This window comes from Saccostrea echinata, unplaced genomic scaffold (assembly GCF_033153115.1).
Source record: "Saccostrea echinata isolate AGI-Se365-2 ecotype Australia unplaced genomic scaffold, CSIRO_AGI_Sech_v1 ptg000033l, whole genome shotgun sequence".
NCBI classification, from domain to species: domain Eukaryota; kingdom Metazoa; phylum Mollusca; class Bivalvia; order Ostreida; family Ostreidae; genus Saccostrea; species Saccostrea echinata.
In genome coordinates, this window is record NW_026889782.1 from 29,903,814 (window position 1) to 29,920,643 (window position 16,830).

Genomic DNA, 16,830 nt, shown 5'->3' on the forward strand with positions numbered 1-16,830 from the left:
TCCACAAAATGATACAATCACGTATATTTCATTAAAAAAAAAGGTTTTCCCTTGTACCCATTAATTAGTGGAAGAAATTATAAATACGCCAGATAATGCCCTTTTATTCATTTTTAGAACGTACCATCGCTTTGAAATTTCACAACCAAAAGGCGATCGCAACTTATCATTTTTTTTTATTATTATTATTTCCGTCGGAACATAAGAAAAATTAAACCAATGGCGGAAGAATGTTATCCAAAATAGTAAACAATTGGTTTTCTGTATGGAATCTGCCGACATTAAAGCTCCAATCATTCCAAAATGCAGTTAAGCAGAATAAACATTAATTCTTCATATGTCTTTAGCTTGCTATTAGGAAGCGATGTAGAGTTTTAAAAATTTACAAATCATACACTAATTCATAAAATAATTATGTCACAATCAATGTCGATTTTATTACATTTACATTCATTTCTATTTTATTAGTATTATCCAATGGCGACTCTTGTTTGTATTATAATGTTTTATCCTGCAAGGAGCCCATTTTGACGCTCAGTTGAATTAAATATTTGGCCAGTCGCTATATAAGGTGATGTCAGGGTTTTCTTGGGTAGCGCACGTTTTCCTTGACCAGTGAGAGTAGTTCCACATTCATGTCCATGGAAGAATAGTTAGGTTTATTCGTGGTGACTGAATCTCCAATCAGGGTAAGTGCTATTTAATTACAATTATTATAATGAAAAGTAATGCACTGTATTTATATTAATACAGCTTACTATATTTTTATCCACGAGATTGTATACGGGAAATGTTACCACGTGCACATGCCGTGAGTTTAAGCGTAAAAGAATTATATTAGTCCGTTACTTAGAGTGTAATGTTATATTATACATTATTTTGCTTTGCCGTATGAAACGGTGTGATTCATATTAGTTAAAACTTTATGTTTCAACAAGTGTATGTGTAAGCATTTATGTGTTGTAAGGCAGCCCGTTTGGGGTCAAGCTGATATATATACATATGTCCACAAACATTTGTTGAAGGGTCCTGTAGATACATGTACATAAGTGTGGTTACACGATGCTTTGGTGCTGTCGACGGTGGCAACCTGGGCGACCACGCGAGGGCGTTGTACGCTAGGCCGAGGCCGGATGGGGAAACGTGGTTTCCTGGTTTTTCGTCAGCACTGTGGACTCTTAAGGCGCTTTGGATCGACGAGGGGCGTCGAGGACGTTGTGGCAAGCGCAAGGGTGTGGTATCCGTAGGTCATGGACCGTAAACACAAGGAATGGACGTAGACAGCTATCGGAACGTGGTTCCAAGATGAACGCTATTAGACATTTTGAAATTCTTTAATTTTCATTTTGTATATTTGTACATATTCAGTGTTTCAGAAAACATGCAACTATTTCCTTTCCTCATTTTATTTATATGCAATATGATCATGCTAAAATTTTATGCCAAATTATTTTAAAAATGTAGGAAATTTTATTGATAACAAAAATACGGGAAATAATTATCATTTTAATTAATTATGACGTCATATATGATATCATTGAAAACAGACAACTTGAATTTGCAATATGGAATTTACTAAGGAGCAATTAGCAGAAATTGTGAAACTATTTTGTCAAAGCATGTTACCAGTTCTAGTTATGAGGACAATGAGGAAAAGGTATCCAGGATGCAAAGAGCTTAATAAATGGAAATTATACAGAATTGTTGAAAACTTTAGAGCCAGTGGAACAGTTGATGATGAAAGAAAGGGAAAAAGTGGAAGAGCAAAGACAACTAGAACACATGAAAACATTGAGAAGGCTAGAGACGATGTTTCAGAAACTCCTACAAATTCTTTAGGTAAAATAACCGAGCTTGTAAACGATTGTGACTCGAAAATGAGGCACATTTTTACTTGAACTCTGATGTAAATAAACAGAACATCCGCTTTTGGGGAACAGAAAATCCTGATTTCTATGTAGAAAAACCTCTCCACAGTGAAAAAGTTACAAGCTTGGACGGCCCTTATTGCAAGTTGAATTATTGGTACGTTTTTCTTCGAAGATGCAAACGGAAGAGTTGAATCTGTCAACTCAGAACGATATCTTAAATTGTTACAAAAGAAATCTTTACCTTCATTGCAGAAGAAAACTGAGAATGTGGAAAATGCATGGTTTCAACAAGATGGAGCAGCCCCTCATACTGCACAATCTGTCTTGGACTGGTTAGAACAAATGTTTGGAGGACGATTCATCTCATTCAAATCAAAGAACATTTGGCCTCCACACTCACCTGACTTGAACCCTCATGACTTTTACCTTTAGGGACATTTAAAGGACATTGTTTATAAAGGACATCCAAAACAATACATGAACTCAAAATGGCCATAAAAATGAAATCAGACTCATTACACGGGAAACTTGTGAACTAGTCATGAGAAATTTCTCACATAGGATAGATTTACTGATTCAGCGAAATGAATGCCATTTAGAACATATTTTGTAAATAAATGAAAATTTTCAAAATTTCCAAATTCTTTTGAAACTCGTAATCTATTTGCCATATTTATTTTATTTTTTAAAGAATAAATCTTGAAATTGTGTCTTTTAATTTAATATATTGGTGCACTGCACTGGATGAAACCCAAGTAAAATATAGTCGATCAAAATGGTTGCATTTTTTCTGAAACACCCTGTATATGAAATATATGGAGATAACGAACAGTATTCAAGCTCAAAAGTCCATTATACAATACAAAATAGGAGCAGAGCAAACACGGACCTCCAAACATCAGAGGTGGGATCAGGTGCCATGGAGGAATGAGCATCCCCTGCCGACCGGTCACACCCGCCTTGCTCCTTGTCATGATCGGGAAATAACGGAAAAATCCGCTGACAATTCAGTGTGTATATAATGGCCTAACAATTAGTATGAAAAACGTCAGTCAGCATTTGACTCAATGATAAATTGTATTTGCTGACAAGGTCATTGTATCGACCATAGAACTTACGAAATGATGACTTTAAACGAGACAGCTGATATTCTTGTTTCATCAACTTATTTGTCAATAATTTACCTCGTTTTAGAAATTGTACATACGTAGAGCATGCTCTTGCGTATCGAATATATATATATAATTGTAAATAGATAAAATCTTGTTATGATCACTGATCAAGCATAGGATATTGTGACAAGTTAATATCCTTTAAAAATAAGATAAATTAGAGAAAAAAATAGGAAGAATGTCTGCCCAAATTTGCCACTATAAACATATATCTCTATTTTCCCATATCCGTAACTATACACACATATTTGATGTGTACATGTTTGTCTCGAAGTTTAATCTGCCTTCGAGATAACTATGTTTGACTGTTTATCATTCCCTTATTATTGAAAAATTAAAATTTAAAAATACAGTGAAATTTATCTCAAAAGACCTATAGTCTTTCTGAGATACGTGTGTCTATATTTAAAATCTGCCACATTTAACAGCAAATCTCTGATTAGCACGTCTAAATTCACATAAACTGTAAACAAGGGCGTATTGTAACATAGAAAAGTATTTTTTCTTGACTGAAGTGTGTTTCAGAATTCTTTAACACACCTTAGCGAATAAACAAAGTTTACAAGTCTTATATTTATAATCTTGTTTTAAATGGTCTTTAATTTTTCTAGATAAACAAATATTTCTTCCGACAAACAGATCATTCATATAGTTTCTCAAAAGCATTTTTGGTCAATATATTTCTGACGAGTAGCAATATGATTGTGGACTAAAATCTTTATCAAGGTTATAAATTATTCCTCTAACACGTAAGATATTTTTGCGAGATTTTTTTTTTTCAAAACAAGAGGTCCAAGGGCCTTTACGGTCACCTGAGTACAATACAACAATTTCGATAATCCATAAACTGATAAATGAAGCTTTGTTGTCCAAAAGCAAGAAAAATAGTATGATTATCATCAACAAAATAATTGGTCTAGTATCTATCTGTTCCCCATTTATCACTATTACCATGCAGACTATTAACAAAATGTCTATTTTTTAACCTCGTATTATAATTACTTCTCACATTGGCCTCTCTAGGCCTTTGAAGAACATTTAAAAAGATGTTATTTTTGTCTCATTTTTATTCATCTATTATTTCCAAGGCTACCTTATCATAAAAACTATGAAAGTACTTTTTGTATTATACAATAAATATTCTTGCCGTATTCTCTTATTCCATTAATCTTTTCAAAAACATTGTTTACAGAGATTAATTATCAAAGGTGAATGGCAAAGGGGAATAACTTTGCGCAGCAGAACACAAGTTAATAACAGAGCCCCTGCCAGGACCAGACCACTTGACTAAATGTTTCAGGTGTTCAAAATTCTGGTAAAAAATACCTTTTCATATTAAAAATTTCACTCTGTTTGCCTCGAATATGCCCAGAAGCATAGACGATTTTCAAAGAAATGCATTTTCACTTTATTATTAAATAAATAAAGCCCCCACTTACACCAGAACATCTGACACAGGGGCCATAAACTCAAAATTCTGGAAGAAGCACCCTTGCTCATCATACTTATACATTTGTTTCTCTGTTTTATAACCAGTAGTAGAAAAAAAAATTGAAAGAAATCATGCATTTTTACTATATAATCAGTAGAGTCCCCCCTCTTCACCAGAACCCCTGACCCAGTGGCCATGAATTTCACAATTTTGGAAGAGGCACTCTTGCTCATCATAACTATGTACTTAGTTAGTTTATTTAATATCAAGGAGCAGAGAAGATTTTCAAAGGAATAATACATTTTCACTATATGATCTATATAGCCCCACCCTAGCATCAGAACCTCTGACCCTGCGGCCATGAATTTCACAATTTTGGTAGAGGGTTCAATGCTTATTACAATCATGCCAGAAGTTTAACTGCTTTATATCCAGGAGTAAAGAAGAAGATTTTTAAAGATTGCATTAATTTTGATGGTTTTAGCCCCATCCCTCAGTCCACAGGGGGGCAGGGACCATGAAATTCACAATTTTTGTTCACCTTACCCATAGAAGCTATATGCAAAATTTGGTTGAAATTGGTCAAGCGGTTTCAGAGAAGCTAAAAATGTTCAAATGGTAATGCATGACGCACGTCGACGGACGAAAACCGATAGCAATAGGACACCTGAGTGACTCAGGTGACCTAAAAAAAGCCAGTAACTAGTATGTTGGCTTACAGATACACACATAAGGCTCACTGTCAAGTTCTTTATGAGCCTTTTGTTGTAACTCCAATAAAGATTAAAAATTATGATAGATAACACCTGTCTAAACATAATGATAAATCAAAGTTCTTTTACTAAATCTAGACTTTTATGAGATATAAACAACTAAGCGATAAAATCAAATTTCAGTTTTAACCGGCATCTGCTTCTAGTTTTTGGAAGTATGACAATTGAGCAACACTTGATCTCTTTACTAGCAACAGAAATTTTCAATTTTAAAAGAGAGAGAGAGAGAGAGAGAGAGAGAGAGAGAGAGATCATTATCACGTGACGTCCCTCAAAGGTCTGTTCTTGGACCTGAACGCTACTGTTTGTTTTCCAAACCCATTGGGGCCATCTGTCGACAACATGGAATGTTATACCACTGTTATGCAGACGATTCGCAAATTTACCTCTTTATAAGACCAATGGAAGGGTTGGTTAACTATTTTTCAAGATTAGAAGTGTGTTTAGATGTGTTGCATCGCTCGTCAGGAACCTTGGTGTTTATTTCGATTCTTATCTGACATTTGAGAGTCATGTGTCATCTATTGTGAAGACATGTTTCTTTCATATCAGTAATATTGGACGAATTCGCCATCTCATAACAACGGAAGCATGTAAGACTCTTGTCAATGGACTAGTTACATCAAGGCTCGATTATGCCAACTCTCTTCTGTTTGGAATCAACAGGACCACCTTGGACCGCTTACAGAAGGTGCAGAATACTGCGGCAAAACTTGTCCCGAGACATAAAAACGGAATCATATTTCTCCCGTCCTTGCGGAGCTGCACTGGCTTCCGGTCCAGCATCGACTACGATTTATGATACTGGTGCTTACCTACTGCACCCTGTTTGGACGTGCTTCTTCATATCTGCAAGGACTTGTTGAAGTTTATAAGCCAGCTCGATCACTAAGGTCGAAAACATCAATTAGACTTGTAGTTCCAAAAGTTCGAACTAAGAATTTTGGAGAACGGACTTTTAGCTGGGCTGCTGCCAGTTAATGGAATGAACTTCCAACACGCCTAAAATTTGCACAACGTGTGGATGTTTTTAAAATTGCTTAAACACCCTTTTTAAGTCTGCTTTTCCTAAGTTTTAAACCCCTAGAATTTTAATTTTTTTAAATGTCTCAAATGCAAATCATCTGATTTCCCTGTTTTTATTTATCTCTTCTTTTTCTTGTATGTTTCTTCATTTTTTTTATTCTTTTTAAAGCTTTAATTACTATCTTGTACATTTATTTTACTAAAATCTTATTGTTAAGCGCCTTAGAAAAAAAATTTATTAAATAGGTCGCTCTACAAATGTTTTATTAAGTCTTCCGTTCACAACGGAAGACTTATAGTGATTGTATTGTTTCTTTTTATTATTATTATTATTATTATTCCTCCCAAATTTTGTGAGCGCGATTACTCAGAGAAGGTTGGATAGATTTTCACAATTTTTCACATGATAGTAGGCCGATATATGAAGTTTATATAAAATTCCGTTTTTTGAAAAATTCACTTCCGGTCCGAAGTTACGGCCGAATTTCCAATTTTTTAAATGGACTTTTGTCCGGAATTTTTCTCGGAAACGGTTTGAGGTAAAGATGTGAAATTTACAGGAGTATTAGATCATGACATTCTCTTTGTTTCGAAGTTGTTTTTGTGTGTTTCCGGTACTTCCTGTCCGAACCGGAAGTGAACTTGCGTTTGGTCAATTTTCAACTTTTTTGTTTTTTAATATTTTTTCAAGATATTATTATGTATAACAAAGGTTCTTCTACAAATACTAAATATATAATTTGTTTTGAAATCAGATTCCACATTTTGCAGATTTTCGGTACCGTCATTTTCCCTATTTACCTAGTGTGTAAACAATGGGCAAAGAAAGATAACTCTGACTTGTAAGTGAGAATAGAACTTTCGAGATAAAGGCGGAAATAGTATCGATGACGTCAGAGACATATATACTCTCCACTCTCCATATCAAAATATTTAGACGTTCCATATTCACTCTTCTAAATGTAAGAGTACGTTGGTTACCGCTTCCAGTGCATGTATAGTTTAAAGTTGCCAGTGTAGTGTAAGTCTGTATTGATGTAGTGTAAGTCTGTATTGACAGTTTAATTGATTTACACATGAATATATCTAAAAAAAAAAATTAATATATATGCTAGGTACCTAATTCAAGTAAATATATTATAAGCACTGAATATACATTTATAGTGATGGACAGGCATGCAATTTTATCTATCTCGTATAGTAATTTCAGAATACGATAGTTATAAGCCTTCTATAATGCAGACGATTTATTATTCTCTATGATTTGAATGCAAAATTATCCCGATTTCCGAGTTTTATTTTCGATATTAGAAAAATATTACATACACTCAAAAAGGAATTGAGCGATAGAAAATTGTAATACAGTACTGTTTTAAAGCCTTTATAAATAAATTGATATCTGCCACTTAAAAAAAAGAAAATCAATCTATAGATTAGATTTGGTTATTACATGTATATTTGATAAAAAGTTAAATTATTTATGACACATGATCTATACTCTATATACCCAAGGAATTATAAAATATGTGAAAAGACGATTCTTGGATTCTTGTGAAATACTCAAAGAGTTAAAAAAAAATATGTGAAAACGCGATTCTGAGTGAAATAATGGTACGCTATATGTTTCTTTTGAAAAAAAAAAAAAACATGAAAAAAAAATTGCACAGGTCTGTTGATATGTGGGATAAGTATACCTGAATGAACACAATTTTATGCAATGATATATAATTATGTACATGCAACTGACGTCCGTACTTTTCCTTATAATTCATAAAACATAAAACTATCTAATTCCTTTAAAGCCCCCCCCCCCCCCATCTTGATTAATATTTGGAGACGTTCGTGCAGCTAGGCATTTGAATTATATATTCGTTTTAGATTTAAATCTGGAACATGTGAATATAATTACCATTTACATGTATACAGAATTTCATATTCTATAATGGTAGATTTGTCATTATGAAATGTTCAATTTACGTCTGGGAGAGAAAGAGAGGGGTGGGGGGAGAGAGAGAGAGATTCCCTCATAATCCCGATCCTCCTATCCATTTACATAGACCAAAAATAAGTTCTATATCGGTCACACCCATTCTTTATTAAATGTTTTCTGATTTCATAGTCAGTCATGGTCACATCCTGTATATTTTTCAGCTTAAAGTGCACGTGTGTTGACCTGTCAATCAAAATCACTTGACGCTGTATGCACTGCAATTAAGTAGCCTGAGTTCGAAATGCTCTTGAAGTATGATCTCTAAGTAAATCTTATGCAACAAACTTGTGAAAAAATACAATAAAATAAAAAATAAAATATCTCGGTATTATGAACTTCGATTGTGGGACGTGGAGACCGGTCCTTTGGATGAGATCGTATAAATCGAGGTCCCTTGTCGCAGAAGGTGCTGGCATAAAAAAGATTCCCCACTGCTCAATTGCGATAAATGCCAAAGTATAGGACAAAAATTTGCAGTCTCCACCGGCGAGTGGTGGCGTCTCCATGTGAGTGAAAAATTCTGGAGAGGGACGTTAAACAACATACGTATAATCAATCAATCGATTGCTGAAGAATTACTGTAATTGAATAATCTGTCTTATAGGTATGCTGTCAAATCTTGTTATTATAACTTTACAAAACTCAGTGACTTTACGTTTAATGTGATACTAACTTAATTCATTATATTTTTTTTATACCACCATCACAATTATGCCTAAACATACACACTGTGAAGTTTATGATAGAACGGTGTTCGTTCGTCTGTTTGTTTGTCTTAGAAATGATTGCAAACAATTTTTTGTTAAATTGCTAATGATATACGTATATCTCTTATAGGTGCCAAATGTATTATACAAGATTGATAATGAAAATCAAAGTACCTTAAGTACTGACAGGACTTTTTTCTTTCACAGTAAATATGATATGTATGTTTTTTACACAGAAAAAAGCAAATTCTTACAGATTTAGAAGAACGGAAGACTTTTTTGTTGCCATGGCAACAAGAGTCTAGTTTATTATAATAATTATTATATAAAGAGAAAACACAAAAATCCTCCGTATAAAGCTTTACATTACAAAAATGTATACACAACGGTAACATAGTAACAATGATTATTTAAGAAGTAAATAACAATGTAAAAAAGTTCTCTGGGAAATGAATTTGGTTGGTCACGTGATCAAATCCTGTGAAGCCCGCAGGGCTAGTTCACGTACCAACCAAGTTCATTTCCCAGTGAACTTTTTAACATTGTTGTTAACGTTTATTACTTTTATTTACATTTGAGACGAATATTCTGAAAAGAACTGCATTTATTACACGAACGGTCCGCAGTATTGCTATTTTGTGACGCGCAATGACCTAGAAGCTGTTTGGTCTTGAGAGTTCGCCTCGCTCCAACATTTGAATACTTACATTGATGTTCAGCAGTCCAGTTCAGGAAATATCTGTTCATAATGAAAAAGACAATGATCGCTACTGAGAATAATCTTACTATTATTGTATGAGTTCTTTATACATGAAGTCAAAAGCGGTGGTATCGTCTTCAGTTTACATACCTTCTAAAGAATTTCGGGTTAAAAAGGTAAGTGTAATTTTAGGCTAATCAAAAACATTCTTAACACCGAAGAAAGAACTAATGATCATTTTTTTGAACGAAAAAAAAAACCATATATGTTTCAATAATCTTATCTTTTTCATCGCTTTAACAGCATAGAAGTTCCGAAACCAGTGTCACCGTGACAGAAATATGAAGACAAGATATATCATCTCGCTGTGTGATTTGGTCACGCCATGACCTCTGACCCCCTAATAAGTTCATACAGAATTGAACATAATTTTTCTCTTCAATAGGTCCATCTAAGAAAAATATTTGCAAATGTAAATAAGTATATATATAATGCACTAAAATAAAGAAAAAAACACGAAAAACACCAGTAAAGCTTAACTGAGGTTTTTCGTGTATTTCTTCCTTATTTTAGTATTTTATTCCGCACCACTGAGACTTTTTATTGGATTATATATAGAGAGAGAGAGAGAGAAAGAGAGAGTTCCCTCGGCTATATAGTCATACGAAACTGTTTTTAACCATAGTATTTTACTTTTTAAACATAAAGATTGCTATGAAAGAATCTCAAATTTAGTACATTTTTTTGTTTAACTGAGAAATGAATGTGTAAACTTGTGTACTTGATAAATTTGTTACCTGCTTATCGTTCTTGATTTTGTGGTATGATGATGTCACAAAGACTCATTGATATAAAGAAGGTATTAGACCTAGTGTTATTATGCCGTAGTTTATTGAGATAATTTTAGCCATTCATTACAGATATAAATATGATTATGTTTTCAGATGAACTATCTGATTCTGAAGTGCAGTCGGCTCTGTTTGAACTAGTCGTTAATTAGACATAGCAACCGAAAGCGAGAGTTTTTCAACATTGGATGAATACCTGATGAATATCCCATAGAAATCAAGAGAAAACTCTCCAACTTTATCACTTATTTAAAATTAATACCGAAGAAATAAAAACCTCTAATTCTTGTTTAATACATATGATACGCACAAAAGGATTAAGATACATGATCTTTTTGATGTGCTATATGAAAACGTGGTTTTCATTTGAAGTATTTGAAGTATAATTTACAACTAAGACTAGCGTAATTCATTAACATTGGCCTGAAGCTTCATTCAATAAAATTTTTTATAGGCCTATAAAATTCTATAAAATAAAGATATGGTAAAATACCCAGCCAGCTCAGGAGCCCCCTCCCCCTTCAAATTAACATTGGGGTATTGAAGTTCATGATAAACGTGGTTTGATTAAGAAATGAATTAAATTTTTGTCAGCGCTTCATGATAAATATGCCGGCGTGAAGCGTTGTAGTTCATGTACCTCATGAATCTTCAAAAATTAAATTTGCTTCTTATATTCATATTTTTCTGATGAGTGGTCACAAATTACACCATTCAACTGTCATTCTCAAGCAAAACGTTTGCACGATAGTTTTGACGATTAATACGGTATTATCACGTAACAGTGGAGATATTCATGCTCATCCATGGTAGTTCATGAGAAAATGAACAGTATTCTAATTTGCAAAGAATCTTAAGGGAAAATATTTGGAATTGTAAATATTGAAAAATGGCGTCTTTGAATGCGAGCTTTCTGTAATTTGAAACCCGAGGACTGAAAACGATATAGAAATGAACTACCCGAGCTAATGACGATATCATTCTGCTATAACAAAAAAACTATTTAAAAACTAGAGGTACTGTGAACACTGAGCTTACTAAATGATACCCCCGCCTCCCATATGATTATAATGGCAAAGTCCATGTTTTGCCCTGAGAGACCCAAAATAAATGTCAGATCAACAATTAAAATATGAGGTGCACAATGGCACTATGTAACAAAGATTCTGTGAAAGTCTCATTAAATTTCATTCGGTGGTATACGAGGAGTTGCGGATAAGAGATAAGAACCCCAAAGCGTAATAGACGGACGGATGGACACCCCGATCACTATATACCCTCCCACTTTTCAAGCGGGGGGTACAAATATATATGGTTAAAACATACCGGCATTACGAATATGTATATACATGCATTGTACAGTGCAGATACATGTAACAGTTTGGCTCAGCAATTGCAGTTTGAAAACACTTGCACAATTTGTGCAAAAATTGGATCAGTTAAAAAAAAATCCATAGCTCGATTGTTGCGAGCCTGATTCTGATCAATTTTAAATGTTTTTATAGTTAAACAAAAGTTTAAAATCAGATCTTGTGACCTCTGTGATAAAAAACTTATACAAATTCAAATAATATAGTTTGTAAAAATATAGATACAGAAAAAATAAGCAGGTTTACATTGATAGAACCGCGTTTAAAGTCGGGTTCTATAAATTATTACAGCAATTTTTTTTTTTATTATTTATTTATTTATTTATTTATTTTTTGATAAGACAAAAATAAGGAAAAATATTTGTATGTATTCACTAAAATGAAACAAAGATTTCCTCTATTTTTAAACCCTAAGTTACTTTTTATTACATTTACACTGTACTACATGAAAATATTTGATGTCGTTTCTACTAACCGTATTATCATTATATGTGCACGCTTTGTCTGAGTTATTGATTTAAAAAGGAAAACTATCTACGAGTATTTTTAAAATAAAGAGATTATTCAAGGACTCTCTCAAAAAGGAAAATAAGAGAGAGAGAGATTATTCAAAGTGTCGAAGGATGACAATATCCCAGTAATCCAATTGAAATCACACAGAAAAAAATATCATATGAAAATCTTGCAAATATGCAATAGAATTCAAAGAAAGAAATTCTAATTTGTTTGAACATCGTATACTTATAAAAGGTAGTAGCCATGATTATGATATTTGTTAAACTTACGTTGTAAAATGACATTATCTTTTGTACATGTAAGTACTCTGCATAGCGCTAAACAGCGACTGAGTCCTACTGACGTCATAAGCAAAGTGAGAAAAGCCGCATCAGTTGAAGATAATTTTCGTGATCTAGTAAATTTGATCGACTCTGCTGCCGCTATCTTGCATAAAAATTCCAAAATATATTTTCAGGCTTATTAAAATACCTCAGATGAACTCATTTCCGTATAGAACTCAAAATGCTCAGGACATCGTTTCGTATGACCTTTAACATAATTGTTATCATGTCACATGACTTTTTTGACCACGTGTCGATCATTTATAATTTTTTGAAATGTTTCACATAAATTACTTTAGTGAAGCCGATGAACACAATAATAATTAACATTTTGTTATATACATAAACTCATGGTATCGTTGTGTACCCGTAATGTGCTTATGAAAAGTCATAGTATTCCTTGGGTACAATATATTTCCTGAGAAGTTCAACTTACAGACAAATTTGACGGTAAATTCGTAATCTCAATATCGTAATCTGTATTAGAACAAACTCATCACTCATTTTTCCCAAGCAAGATTCAGTTAGAGAAAAACCTCTTCTTACAGATTTCAACCAAAAACAGAATAATCTTCATCAATCGCCTGTGAAAGACTCTTTTATACACACAAAATAAATTCTACCTCCAACACGGGTATAAAAAAGAGTACATTTCAAAAGTATATTTTTGGTAAGCATTCTGAACAATGAATTTCAATCAAGGGTACGTAAGCGATGTATCAATAAAATAGTCGGATATTTAAGGTTGTCCGATCCTCAGGTTTTGAAAATCAGGCATTGAATAATTGAAAATGCTCACAAAAATGTCATTGAATTCTAAAAGTAATGTGAATTTACCCACGGAAATTGTTCAAACTTCATCATTAAAGTTAATCATATTATATAGGAAAAATTAGTAAATCTCAAATAAATTTTCAGAAAATGCGAATAAAGACACCTACTATACATTTTCTAATTGGAAATTGATCAACAAAAACATTTTAGGATAAAAAAATATAGGTATCCTGGTATTTGAAGAAAATTGCATGATTTTTATACATGTACAGTACTTTAGTTTCTTCTGTGTACTTCATTTTTTTTATAATGTATATTTTATAAAGTGTTTCCTATCATTACAAAACACCTTAAATCATTTCTAATTTCATATCATGCTAATTAGCATTGGTATCTAAGGCTAACTTAAAGGAAAAATTGATTTCTTTAAATCTGTATTTTTAACATACCTTTGTATGGTAAAAATATCAACGTTTTAAAAGACTGTTTCTAAAACTTCAAAGAACCTTGAATCAAATTTAGATGCATAAAATGAAAATTGTTGCATGAAAAGATTTCATATTTAAGCTTCATTTTGAGACTTTTTGAATTAAATAATAAATTAAAGAGTTATCCTTCCTGACTGAGGATCGGATATCCTTAAGATTTGAAAATACTATAAGGACCCGTGAATTTTTGCAATCGCACTCTAGCATTTTATAGGAAGTTTGAAATAAGTTATAAAGATCATGACAACTTTCCGTCATAACAGCTCAAGCTGGCAGTGGTTTGACGTAATTTTTCATTATGACATTACATTTTGGTAGTTCAGAGAATTGAAGACACAGCGTTCACTGTAATATTCTATAGGAAGCCTTAACCTACCTGCGAACATACTATAAGTACTCACCGACAAATAGATTGATAACGACAGAATAGGTCAGTAAAGGCATACATTACATAGGTACCCACCCACAGTTACATAGATAACATTATATGTAGAGATCAGTAAACAGAACAGATTATATGTACTCACCCACAAACACTTTGATAACAGCATTATATACAGAGATCAATAAACAGAACATAATATATGTACTCACCCACAAATACATTGATAACAACATCATATGTAGAGATCAGTAAACAGAACAGATTATGTGTACTCACCAAAAACTACATAGATAACAACAAAATAGGTCAGTAGGAGCATACATTACATATTATATGTACTAACCCACAAATACATAGATAACTACAGAATAGGTCAGTAGAGGCATACATTACATATTATCAGTAAACAGAACAGATTATATATACTCACCAACAAATACGTAGATAACAATAGAATAGGTCATTAGTGGCATACAGAACAAATTATAAGTCAGCTGTAATACTTGGTATCTGCCGTATTTTCCTAAGGACCGGAGAATATTATCTACATCCATTTTGTCAACAACCACAGAAAAATAAATGTCCTTGTGATTTGGTTGAATGTTAGTTTTGAGGTGATGGCTTCGATAGTGCAACATGTACAGAAATGTATCGTTTACATATGGTGCAATAAATATGCAAATTTGTTTTATTTCTGTAGTTTATTGCAATAGATAAAAGGGATCTTATTACATGCTAATGTTTTAACTATCATATTTAGCATCGTCTTCATGAAACTTCACCGTTCACTTCGAAATTTTACCTCGTTCTTGATATTGATGAAGATTTTTATCTTTTTCTCTTCAAAATTTATCCCTGTTGTGCCACAATACGGGAAGGGTATGTACATGTACAAGTGTATTAGATGTTCTGGGGTTTATCCACAATATCTGTGCCCCTTTCTAATCATGCAGGTCCTTTTGATCAACTTCCAATTTCTAACCTCCACATTTTGCCAGTTGGCATTGTCCCTAAATCTGATTGAGGATGGCGAATGATTACCCATTTATCCTATCCTAGTTCCTTGGGATCAACGACTTTATTGACACATCTTTTTGTACAGTACAGTATGTGTCTTTTGATGGTGTATTTGATATGATTGCCAATGGGAAGAGGGGCCCTGATAGGTAAGATGGATATTAAATGTGCTTTTTCGTCTAGTTCCTATCAATCCAGGGGATTTTGACTTGTTAGGTTTCTCTGTAGATGGAAATATTACATAGATAAATGCCTTCCTATGGGTTGTTCCATTAGCTGCAAAATTTGGGAAACATTTGCAATTTTTCTACATTGGCTTACTCAGTTCAAGTCTGGGCTTAGTACATTAGATCATTATTTAGATGATTTCCTTTTTGCAGGTAGATCTGGAAGTGAAGAATGTGAAATTCTAATGTCTACTTTTAGTAACTTAGTTTGGGAGTTAGGAGTACCACTAGCTCACGGGAAAACTTCAGGTCCAACGACTAAGTTAATATTTCTAGGTTTTGAAATAAATACACTTGAGATGATAATTAAGATCCCAGAAGCAAAGTTAGATATTCTGAAGAGTCTGATTGAAATTTTTTTAGATAGGGAAAAAGTTACACTGCAAGAAATGCAGTCACTGGTTGGAATGCTCAATTTTTTCTCAAAGGCAATAAGATCTAGTAGAGCTTTTATTCGAAGAATGTATGATGCATTTAGTGGAGTTTTTAAGCCACATCATGATATACGATTATCAGTTGGAATTAAGAGTGACCTAAAAATGTGGCTGGTGTTCTTGAACCATTTCAATGGGGTAGCATATTTTCCCGATACTGTATGGGAAGATTTAAGCATTTTACAGTTATTTACAGAGAGTGCAGGCTCGGGTCATTTAGGTTGTGGGGGTTACTTTAGTGGAAGCTGGTTTTTTCTACAATGGCCAAAACACTGGAACAACCAAGACATTTTGAGAGACATGACTTTTCTTGAGCTCATACCTGTAGTTTTAGCAATAGAGATATGGGGACCTAGGTAGGCTAGTTTCATGTCGATAACCTTTCACTAGTTAGTGTCATCAATACACAATCTTCCAAATCCAAAAGAGTTATGGAATTGGTAAAACATTTGGTTCTTAACCTTATGATCAACAATGTTATATTTAGAGCAAAACACATTGGTAGTTGGATAACAAAATTGCAGATTCTATTTCTCGCAAACAGTGGTACCGCTTCAAGATATTGGCACCAGAGGCAAACACCAGACCAGACCCTCTTCCAGTAGAATTAGTCCACATGATTTACAAATTCATATGAATAAATTGCTAGATGCTTCAATCTCTTACAACACTAAGACAGCATACGAAACAGGGCAAAATTCATTTTATAATTTCGGGAAAGAATTTGGGTACGAAATTTCATGTCCCCCACCTCTTAAGGATGTTGTTCAATTTGTT